This window comes from Musca domestica, unplaced genomic scaffold, assembly GCF_030504385.1.
Source record: "Musca domestica strain aabys unplaced genomic scaffold, Musca_domestica.polishedcontigs.V.1.1 36, whole genome shotgun sequence".
Taxonomy (NCBI): Eukaryota; Metazoa; Arthropoda; class Insecta; order Diptera; family Muscidae; genus Musca; species Musca domestica.
Window position 1 is genome coordinate 166,021 of NW_026712318.1, and position 12,655 is coordinate 178,675.

At 32.7% G+C, this 12,655-nt stretch overlaps 1 protein-coding gene across 3 annotated transcripts in view; it reads right to left on the reverse strand.

Moving 5' to 3' along the window:
* The window catches only part of LOC101894804 (putative uncharacterized protein DDB_G0285119), a 35,045-nt gene extending 26,970 nt beyond the window's left edge, over positions 1-8,075 (reverse strand). For 2 of the 3 annotated variants that reach the window (XM_020035601.2, XM_011292828.3), the window contains exon 1: positions 963-1,301. The gene's annotated coding sequence lies outside the window, so the exon portion shown is untranslated. Of the gene's footprint in view, positions 1-962; positions 1,302-7,913 lie in introns of those variants that run through there. The other variant, XM_011292827.3, reaches the window with a different exon arrangement.
* Positions 8,076-12,655: the final 4,580 nt, after the last annotated feature.

A 12,655-nucleotide genomic window follows, 5' to 3' on the forward strand; every position in this document is an offset into this window, starting at 1 on the left:
CGGTCCACTCCTTCGGGTACATCCCCATAAAGGGTCAACATTTTGAGTAACCATGAAGCTTATAAAATACGAACATCCGATTTCATTTAGACTTGGCATATCTCAATATTTCCATCAACACAATATCTTTAAAAAAAGGATGGTAAAGATCGGACCATTACTTCTGGTGTTTCCCCCAAATGGAGTTCAATATTTCGAAAAACAAAACGCCCAAAGAAGGCGAAATAAGGATCCAACTCTCTTCAAATTCCACACATCCAAATATTTTTGCTAACACAAGGTCTGTTGTGAATATGAAGTACATCTATTTGCAAACCCCTACCTGGTACTAAAGGGCCACAATGTTTATCACTTTTATCTATCATAACTAGCGAAACAAGTTTGCAATTCTTTACAACTTTCTCTTTCTCTGAACCAGAGACCTGAGATGAATATCGAATTTATGATTTTTTAAATAATCATAACAGAAGTCAAAATATATTTAAATAATCGAACATTGGCTAAGGGTATATGTACATCTATAGTCTAAACCAACTGAGACTTTTTAACATGTTTTATCTAATTTCAAAAAAAAAAAAATGTAAATTACAATAATTGTATTTTGTAGATAAAAATCACTTATTTTACATAACAATTATAATTTGAAATTTATTTTATGAGTCCAGATTACATCATTAGATATTTGATTGCACTGTTTGTTTTAATAATAGAATTTTTTAAAATAATATTTTTTATTTTAAATTTAAGGGCACTGCAAACAATACCTTTAAAAACCTAAATTTTGAATTAATATTTAAATATTTCTCAGTTTTCCAACTCTTGACATTCTATAACATACTTTTTTATTATTCCCTTATAAATTATTTTTAAGATTTTTTATTAAGAAATCACCCAGAAAAGCACTTTCAATTAAATTCTATTCGACAATTTTGAAATCAAATATTGACCTTTATCTTTATTACCTTTTATTTCGTTATTTTTAAAGCCAAAATAAAAATCACTTTATTGTTGCTGCTGCTGTTTACAATTAACACAGAGTTCACAGATACCACAGGTGTAACAAAGGCTTTTGTGGTGTGGGGGGAGTATTTGTTTGGAGGACAAGAATCGATTCGATTTCCAAAAGAAATTCAAACCGAAAACCCGTACAACAATTTTCTAATTTTTTACGATGGAGTATTATCACACACAAAACACACTGGGAGCGCGCGAAGAGAGCGAGAGCAAAGTGTGGTGGAAGAAATATCACAAACGAACGATATTGCAAAGTCGACACTATGTTGCCAACTAAATTCACAGCTGCTACGAACGGAACGTTCAAGTCCCCCAACAAAAACAAGAAAATCAAAAAAAAAGAAAAGACACACAAAACACACAAAAGGCAGAAGGCAAAAACACAGCCAAACACATACAGGGGAATAAAATGAAAAAACACAAAATAAAGTAAAATTGCAGCTAAAAAGCAACAACAACGGCAGCGGCAGCAGAAACAAGTGCAAGAAGAATGGGTATAAACAATTATTTGGCTATGGCTTTTGTTTTTGTTTATTATATTTGTTTGTTGTTGTTATTTTTATACCTATATGAATAAAAACAAAACAAGAGCAAAGAAAACAAAACAAATGAATAGAAAATAAAAGCAGCAACAAACAAAATGAAAAACACATAAATAATGTGTAAAGTGTATGTGCGATGATGATTATTATTATTATTATTATAATAATATGCATACACACATACATACAGAACTACAAATGTTTATAAGATGTACATATGTATATATACAAATGTACATTGACTTACATTCGTAGGTACATAACTAATAATGATAATATATATTTTGTAGCGTTGCGGAGGGTAATAACTGTTGATGTGGGGGTTTGTTATTTTCGGTATGTAGGTAGGTATGAGAGTACAAAGGTGTGTACATACGTATATTATTTATTGCCTTCTAACAATTTAGGGCGCTGGTAATGATTTGTCTGGCGCGTTGAAGAGCAAGGTACCGAAAATTACAAGAAAACACCTAACACCGAATTAGAATTTTTGGGGGGAAAATAAATAGTTGTTTCTGGGATTTAGAAAAGAAAAGCATAACTTCCCAAAACGTATGTATGTATTGTGTATTGGATTAATTGAGAATTATAAATTCTAACCGACATATACAAATTTATATTAACAAGTTAAAAAGTAGTACGAAAAAAATGAAACATGTTTTGAAATTTTAAAAAATATAAATAAATAATAGAAACCCTGGACCAGCATAGACAATTTTTTGTTATAGGCTGTAATACCCATACGAAATTCAAATACAAATACCGAATATAGGGATGTACTGATATAAGGACGAAGACATGGACCCGCTTATGCATAGGCTGTAGTACCCATTACCAACTATCATTACGATGACATGGACCTGCATAGGAAATTTTCTGTCATAGGCTGTAGTACCTATTACAAACTTCAAATACGAAATTTGAAAAAGATCCGGAAAATAATGTTGCTAAAATCTTAAAAATACCAAATAGGAAGGTAACGTTATATGGGGCTATACGAAGACATGGACCTGCTTTTGCGATTTTCTGTCATAGGCTGTAGTACCCATTACAAACTTCAAATACGAAATTTGAACAGATCCGGTAAATAATTTTGCTAGAATCATAAAAATACAGAATATACGGATGTACCGTAATGGTACCCCATTACCGTGTAATGAGGGCTATACGTAAACTATAGACAATAGACAAAATCAGTCATAGATTGTAGTACCTGTTAGGAACTTCAAATACAAAATTTGAAACAATTCCGGTGAATAATGTCTCTCGTATGTTCCAGCCGATATTGTATGTAGGTCCCTCACACACCTAAAATGCTCTTCACAATAACGATATTTGGTGTCAACTATCAGATATAGCATAGAAATATCGTGGAAGAAGTGGCCCTATATATTCCATCTTCACACCAGTTATTTTTTATTGGAAATATGGCGACGTGTGAAACCCGAAGACACCTTGATGCTCTATTCACATTTTATGGTCGTTTTGGTTATTCAAAATGTTGACCCTTTCTGGGGGAGGTACCAACCAGAATGATTAAACCGATATGTTACACTTTCATACCAGATCTAAGATTCACAAGAATATTGGAATGTGTGAAATTTGAAGATAATCGGACTCTTATTTCTCATTTTGTAATAATTATAATCATTTGAAAATTAGACCCTTCGTTGTGGAGGTACTTTATGGAGTGATCCGATATATTCCATATTCAGACCAAATCTTGTGTTGAAAGAAATATTGGGATTTGAATTTGAATAAAGCCTGACATTTATTTCAGTTTTTAAAAGGGGAATGAAATTTCCAAATGTTGAAGCTTTTTTTGGGGAGGCACTTTATGGATTGGCTTGACGTTGTCCATTTTCCCACCTAACTTAGCACTGACAACGTTTGCACAAAATTCAATGATACTTTCACTATCTATCAGGTAAATTTTTTATTTGAAAATTGTGAATGTTGTTGGGGAGGTACCCGAAGAAGTGGACGATGTTGTCCATTGTTTGATAACAATATGGCAATGTAACAAATTGGGACCAAGTCGTATACTCCTTTCGAATGAACATAACTAGATCGAATCCATAGAAACTTAGCGTCTAAACCCGTTATTAATATGAGGCACGATTTTGGCGTATCAAAGGATATTTACCCTCTTTATCCACATGGCTGAGGGTATAAAAAGTTTTGACCTATACATTGAGATATATGTCACAATATTTAGTATTGAGCCCTGAAATTTGATAGATATTTTTGATTTACATCCAGAATCATTGGTACAGAAAATGGATCATATCGCCGCACACTTTCGAATAGTCCGCTTGTAAGGATAATTTCGATCTCTAGTTTCTTTTACATCTTGACGATGATTTCTATTTAATCTTGCCAAATAACTTAAACCATACGATTGAGGAAATGTAATGGACGTTATTAATGAACGTGATTTATAAATTATTTTTATTAAAACGTACAATTACAACAAATACAGTCATTAATAATATGAATCATGATTAAAGGAAGATTGATTAATTTGAGAAAGTTACGCCGACCTTTGGTTGAGTTTTATATTACAAATCAGATTTTGGAAAATAAAATTCCTGTTATAAGCTAAGTATCAGTGATTTTGAAAAAATACGAAAAAATACCAAATTGGAAAAAAACTAAAAAAATAAAATAAAATATCTATCTATATACAATGGGCTTAACTAATCATTTTCATTAGAATTTGATATTGTAATTAATTTCCACGAATCAAAAACACGTTGATGGACAGTTGCATTGCCAAAATATTTATTTCTTTGTTGATTTTTTTAATTATATATTTGATAGCTTTTATCATCGACTGTTGATCCACTGACCCCGTTTCAGTAGTCCACATTTTATATTTGTTTCTTTTTTCATTATTGGAAATAAAAGTTCATTGCCCTGCTACTACTACGTTTATATATTCTGGTAATTTCATTTACCACCCTTATCTTTGGGTACCTCTTTCCATAAGGTTTTTATAGAACGCATTTTATTGCCGAATTTTGGGTGGCATTTAAGGGTTAAAATTTTATGACAAAAGGGATTTTATTGTTCTACACTTCGCTGGTCGTTAAATCTTTGGCATTTCATAGGGATTTTAATGAAAATGGAAAAAAGTGTGAAATAAATATAAAAATAATGGGGGATTTTAGGAAAACCTGTACAAAATTTCTCACATTGCCTTTCAAATAATGGTTCATTGTAAAAAAAAGAAAAAAAAACAATTAAATACCAAGAGTATCATCAGACGATTCGGTAAAAAAAATTGAATGAATTAAAAAATTTTATATTTTAAAAGAAAAAGACCAAAAAAAATCTACCTTGTTTCAGCAGAAAATCGACTTCAGACCAATACACTTCAATTTTCGTAAAAGTTTTATTTCTTGGAACAAAAAAAAAAAACCCACACTTAGACAAGGGGAGTTTCGGAGAATAAGTATTCTCTATTCTCTATAGAAAAATAAAGATTTTTGAAATGTTTTGCCCGAAACGGAAATAGGTGCCACAAAGTAAGGTGGACGTAGCATAAAAAGCAAAAGTCAAAATAACATAGGTATTGTATCTTTGTGTAATATCCATTACATATAAACTTACTTTTTCATTAACATTTTGGGGAGGGTACTGGGGGTGATTTTCACTTCCGTTGCAAGTAGTGAAAGAAAGAACAACGTATTTACAACTTTTAAATAATCCATATCCGTATTTATGTTCTAACATGCTACCATGGAAGAATTAAGAAGTTAAAGTCATGCAATACACTTAAATCAAATTTCAAAATCAAAATTTTGGATAATTATAACTCTGATAAAATGTGTTGTAAGAGTCCAATTGCCTTACAAACAACGTTATGTTTTTATTAACCCAAGGTCTGATGTGAAGTGAAGGGTTCAAATTTTGAATATCCATAAAGCTCCTAAAACACACAATTAACATCCGATTCCATTCAAACTTGGCACATCTCAATATTTTCATCAACACAAGATCTGTTATAAATGGTATGGCAGAGATCGGACCATTCCTTCTGGTACCTCCACCACTAAGGGTCAAAGTTTTGAATAACAAAAACAATTATAAAATCCTAAATATGCTTCCGGTTCTCTTCATATTTCTCACATCCCATTATTTCTAATAACACAAGTTCTGCTGTGAAGATGAAATGTATCGGTCCACTCCTTCTGATACCTCCCCCACTCATAAAACGTGAAATTAAAGTCCGATTCCATTCAGAATTGGTACATCTCAATATTTCTATCAACATAAGATCTGCTGTGGACATGGGATATATCGGCGGACTCCTTCTAGTAGTTCCCCCACAAAGGTTCAAAATTTTGAAAAACAAAACGCGAAATAAGCCTCCAACTCTCTTCAAACTATAGACATTCAAACATGTTTGCTAACACAAAATCTGTTGTGAAGATGATAGATATTTGTCAACGCCTTCTGATACCTCACCTACAAAGTGTCGCAATTGCCAATGCTTATATCTATCATAATTTGTGAAACAAGTCGACGATTCAATACAATTTGCTATTTTAAAATATTTCTCTTTGCCAGAAATGTGATATGAATTTGTAATTCATCGGAATATGCACATACCTCATATATAATATAGGAAGTAGACGATATAGTCCAAATATGGAATGTTGTAATATTTATATCAGACTTAGGTCTGAAATGAATTGGACAATATTGGCCAACTGCTTCAGAACATCTCCATAAAGAGTCAACATTTAGAATAATCATAACTCAAGGCTGGGAGTATACATCTGTCGGCAAAACCGACTGATACTATTTAACTTGTTAAAATTCCAGATAACGTCAGAAGATAAGCAAAACTGCAAAAAAAATGTACCCAGTGGTATCTGTTCTGCATAACTGACCTGGAGCCATTTTTGTATTAAGTTCACATCACTGGACACTCCACTGTATCGATATTCTTAAAAAAATGCAAGTTATTCGAGGTGATATTACGTTTTTAGGCACAATAAACGTTAAATCTGATGAAGATATATCAAAACTGAACATGAATCTCTATGAAATTAGGCAGATGTATTTCTATGCTATATCTGATATTTGGCTCCAAATATCGATGTTGTGAAGAGCATTTTACGGGTGTAAGAAACTTAAATAAAAAATCAGATGAAACATGTATATGGGACCTATAGCTATATTTTAACCGATTTTTAATCCGAACTTATATTAAACATTTGGTGCCCAATGTACTTGAAATCGAGTAAAGATATATATGGCAGATATATTCAATACAGAACAGATCTCGATAAAATTTGGCAAATGTGTTTCTGAGCTATATTCGAATATCATTTTAATGGAGTGCGTATTACGGATATGGAGGACAGACTTATTTCAAGGCTCAATATGGGAGCTATGTCCAAATCCGAACCGATCTCGATAAATTATTATTATTATTATTATTATTATTATTATTATTATTATTATTATTGTTATTATTACTATTATTATTACTATTATTATTATTATTATTATTATTATTATTATTATTATTATTATTATTATTATTATTATTATTATTATTATTATTATTATTATTATTATTATTATTATTATTATTATTATTATTATTATTATTATTATTATTATTATTATTATTATTATTATTTTTAATTTATTTATTTTTCGTCTCTATATTTTATTTTTTGAAAACTTTCGGACCTAATTGACTATATGGGTCTGATTGACAATAGAACCCAGTATGTCATTGGCTTTCTTTGTTCAAACACCTAGATGACTATATAAATATAACATCTAGTTAATCACTCATTATTGCAAATCTACAATTTCATCACTTTTATATTATAAGCTTTTCAAATTAAAAGCTTTATTTTGTTTTAAACAAAATTGTTTAGATATATTATTTTTTACTTGTTTTTTTTTCTGCTAAAAAAAACAATTAAATTTTATGGCACTTTTCCAATAATATTTTTTATATGGGTATACATTTTGTATAATATTTGTAAACACTTTTATTTTGCAATAATTTTTTTCTTCAAATGTTTATTTACACCAATTTTGTGTAGATTTTTATGACGGTTTTTGTTTGGGCTTTAAAAGTTTGTTTTCCTTTTGTTTTTATATGGTAATTAAAAATAATTACTTTTCTTTATGCACTTTTCATGGCTCAAAATAGTTATTATTTTTGTTCAGTTTTTAGTTGGATAATTATTAATATTTTAATAATAAAATATTGTTTTTCAATACGAAATAGGTGGGTACATGCAATTTGAATACCATAAAATCGCTCACTGGAATATTTTCTCTTTACTATAGTAGGTACACAATACAAAATACTGAACGTACTTTTTCATTGAATTTATATCCTTTAATGTTCCTTTTGTGGGCCAGTTGTTTCCTGTTTCCTCTTCTCTTTTGTTGTTGGCTGGCTGGCTATTTTGTGTCTTGTTTTTTAGAGTGCGAGTGTTGTTTTCTTTACAAAGTTTTGTTTATGAATGTCAAGGGGAATGGTTTTGCCAGTAGCTCTAAGCTGGCTGGTTGGTTAGCAAACGACGACAAAGTGAAATGTGAAACGCACAAACAAACGTCCATACATACGCACATACATATAAGCGTAAATATAAAACACACAATGTAGCAACAATAAAAATGCATACATACAAACATGCATCTATTCTGCTCCCAGCTCACAGATACAGAATGTAGTTAACAAAAAAAAATGTATGGTAAAACGTAATTGGTGAGGAAAGCATGAGCAAAACAGAATGAGATACGAAAATCTCAACTAAACAAAGATATGGGTACACAAAGAAAGAATGAGGAGAAAAAATGTTCAAAGCATCAAGAAAATAAAAACAATGGTGTTGGAGTTATTCAATAGATTTTATACTCCCCCAACGGTTTCTCCCAATAAAAATCAAACAATAAAGATTAGCTCCCTCATCGTTCGTTCTCTCTCTCTTTGAGATTGCGTGTATTGGGAGAGTTTGTTTTCATTTTTTCCATCTCTTCACAACTAATGCACTGTGGCTCCCATGAAAAAAAACAGTTATAAGGTATTCTCATGACATAAGATTTTCATATTATTTCATTGAAAAAACTAACTTTCAAAATTAAAAATGACAATGTCCTCCTCAAAAATGTACGCAAAATTGTGATCATGCCAAAAAAAAAACATAATATTGTTTGTGGTTTGAAATTTTCTGCGTTATATTTTCACAAACAATGAAAAAAGCTGTAAGTTCGGCCGGACCCTCCACCATTTGTAACGAATTTGACAGTTTTCAAACAAAATAAAATCCGTTAACAATTCTGTTAAAATCTTAAAAATGCCGAATGTAGCCATTATATTAGGGAATATACGACGACGTGGACCTACATAGCCAACTTTTGTCAAAAGCCATTACAGTACTGAAATGTGGAACTAAAAAAAAATCCATTACGAACTTCAAATACCAAATTTGAAACAATTCCGGTGAATAATGTCGCTGAAATCATCAAAATACCGAACATCGGGATGCGACTTTATATGAGGGCTATACGAAGACGTAGACCTGCACGGACAATTTGCTGTCTTAGACTGCTGTATCCATTACGAACTTGAAATACCAAATGTGAAACAATTTCGGTGTATAATATCGCTAAAATTATCAAATTACGGAATATCGGGAGGTGCCGTTATATGGGGACTATACGAAGAAGTCGATCTGCACAGACAATTTTCTTTCTTAGACTGTAGTATCCATTTCAGACTTCAAATACCAAATTTGAAACAATTCCGGTGAATAATGTTGCTTAAATACCAAAATACCGAAAATAGGGAGGTATCATTACATGGCGGCATGACCCATTTTCAATACCAAAAGTCCTGCAGACATAATATACATTTGAGTAAAATTTTACCAACCTACTTCATTTCGATCGGAAGCTAAAGTGATTTCTACAGACGCACATAGAATTTTATGCTGATCAAGAATATATATACTTTGTGAGGTCTAAAATGTATATTTAGAGGTGTTACAACGGAATGACAAACTTAATATACCTTCCATACTATGCTGGAGAGTATAAAAATATATATCGGAGCCGACGGGACGTGCGTCCCGAAATTCACTCCATTTGCGCTGATATTTGCCATTATTGGCACAATAAACCTAAAATCTAATCAGGGATATATGTTCGAACTATATCCAAATCTTAGCCGATCTCAATAAAATTTGGAGCTCTATAAAATAGTTGGTACCAAATATCAGTGCTGTCGAATGTATATTACGACTGTGATGTACTTTTTTCTAAACTGTATTCGGTCGGATGTCCCAAAACTAAGGTCATTTACACTAATGTTGGCCATTTGGTGCACAATTAACCCGAAATCGGTTGAAAATATATATATGGGAGCTATATCCAAATCTGAACCGATTTTGATATAATTTGGCAGAGGTATTTTTGGGCTGTATCTGATATCTGGTACCAAATATCATTGTTGTCGAATGCATATTACGAATGTGAGGGACTTAAAACCCCAAATCGAATGAAACTTATATATGGGAGCTATAGTTATTTCTTAACCGATTTTCACCACATTTGGGCCAAACAAAAATTGTTTGCAAATTTAATCTCAATCGCATAATACATGTGACCTGCATTTTGTTCACAAGAATTCATGGACAGATGGACTGACAGACGGACGATTTATGCTTCGACTCAGAAAGTGATTCTATGAAGGTCCTAAAAAGTAACTATGAGTCTATCTCGCTTCCTTCTCCACGTTACAAACAAATGCATAAATACATAGTACCCCTACCACTATGTGTGGTAGGGTATATATATATATGCTCAAATGATTTTCCAATGGAGCCACTGTACAACTTAAAGACACCTCTCTCTCTCTCTCTGTATACTAAATTTGTTTATAACTATTCTTCTTTCTCCATTTCTCGTGGTGGTGGTGATGGTGGAGGAGAACATTTCAAATTATCTTTTTCGTTTTGATATGTTTGTTCGTTTATTCGTTCGTCTGTTTTCTTCCCATTTGTGTTTTGACTGTGAATTTTTGTTTGTAAACAAACGAGTGACGACAGATTTCAAGAGTTTGTGAAATTTGAGGGAGGTGGTAGTGGTGTTGGTGGTGGTAGGTGCCTGAATCGGGAATGGTGGTGGTGGTTGTTATGACTTGAAAAGAGTTGTTGTTGGGTAGTGTTGCTGGCGCTGACGCCAAACCAACTGACTGACATTGGCCACAGCAAACAGTCGACGAGAATACCGCCGAATCCATGAGATAATGCATATGACACACATTCGATTCGCCCGCCTATCAGACAAACAATGAAGTCAACATATGTATGTGGATATGTACGTATGGCAAATGGGAAGAGTCGTCCGTTGTATCTTCATTACGATTGAAAACAAAACAAAACGAAAAAAAACTATAAATTAATTCAAAGAACGTTACCGCGGAGCCTTAAGCTTAGTGGAAGTAGCCGAGTAGAGAACAGCTGTTTTTTTTTATAAAATCTAATTGCGTATTTCGTTTGTTTTCTTTGTTTACGCGATGCGCTATACATAGGCTATTGGTACTGTTGGTTCATCTCGGATATTAGATTTTAGGTATAAACAAGTAGATAAGCTGTAAGTTCGGCCGGGTCGATCTTTGAATGCCTCCACCTTAGGGTAAAGGAATGACCCACGAATACCACTTTTTAGACAAATTCGGCAAAAGTCATAAAAATACCGAATATCGGGAGGTACCGTTATATGGGGCTATACAAAAACGTGGACATATACCTACAATATTTCGCCAACGGAGCTAGAACCTATTATGACCCACAAATACCAATTTTTAGACAAATCCGCGAAAAAATGTTGCAAAAATCATCAAAATACCGAATATCGGGAGGTTCCGCTATATGGGGGCTATACCAAAACGTGGACCTATACACACAATATTTCGCCACCAGGGCTAGAGCTTATTACGACCTACAAATACCAATTTTAAGATAAATCCGAGAAAAAAAAAATGTGGCAAAAATCGTCATAATACCGAATATCGGGAGGTACCGTTACGTGGGGCTATAACAAATCGAAGACCTATACAATGCTTCGCCACAGGAGGTAGAACCCATTATGACATACAAATACCAATTCCTAGAAAAATCCATGAAAATATGCGGCAAAAATCATCAAAAAACCGAATATCGGGAGGTACCGTTACATGGGGACAATACCAAAACTTGGACCAACATTTTTTCAATACCAACTATTCTAGGCACAAACCAAATTGTTCTGCAAAATCTTGACGCTCTACGTCAAATAATGTGGGCTCTATCGTGATTTCCACTGACAGACAGACGGACATCGTTAAATCGACTTAGAATTTTATGCTGATTATGAATAAATATACTTTCTGGGGTCGCCAATACAAAACAGGAACCCCAATACAAAATTTTAAAATTCATCCGTTCAACCTAAACCAAAATGTTGCAAATTTAATGACATTTAATACAGTTCTCACACTTAGTAGGCATTTCCAAAACCGCTTTTATTATCAGCCTTGGTTCTCATATCAAATTTCAAACTTTTTAGCTCTTTCCATTCACATAATACCAGATGGTACCATTTAAGAAGTTTCGTACCATTTTTTGAGGTTTTCGTAACTTTAAAGTTGGAATTTCTAAAAACCCTCTGGTATATATATCCCGCACTTCTTCAGTGACTCCCATTCCAAATCCCAGGCCTTTCCCTCTGCCCAATAAAAAAATATTCAATGTTTTCGGATATTTTTAGTACTTTTCGCACCCTCTTAGTACAAATTACCAAAAAACTCAGCCTCCCCACACGCCTAGATACCAAGACGGACCTTCCTCCAAAATTTCGTCAAATTTCCGTTTCGTCTGGACGTGGATTCTCAGTCGGCCAATCAGTTATTTCACTACTCTTTTACAGGGTGAGATGAAAAAACTGCAACCAAATACAGACTGCTGTCATTTCAAAGCCACTCGTCCGACAGCTGTTAAAATTATTCCAGTGACAGCTCCTTATATTATTTACAAGAGTACAAAAGCATTTTGGTGAGAATTTTCCAGAATTAA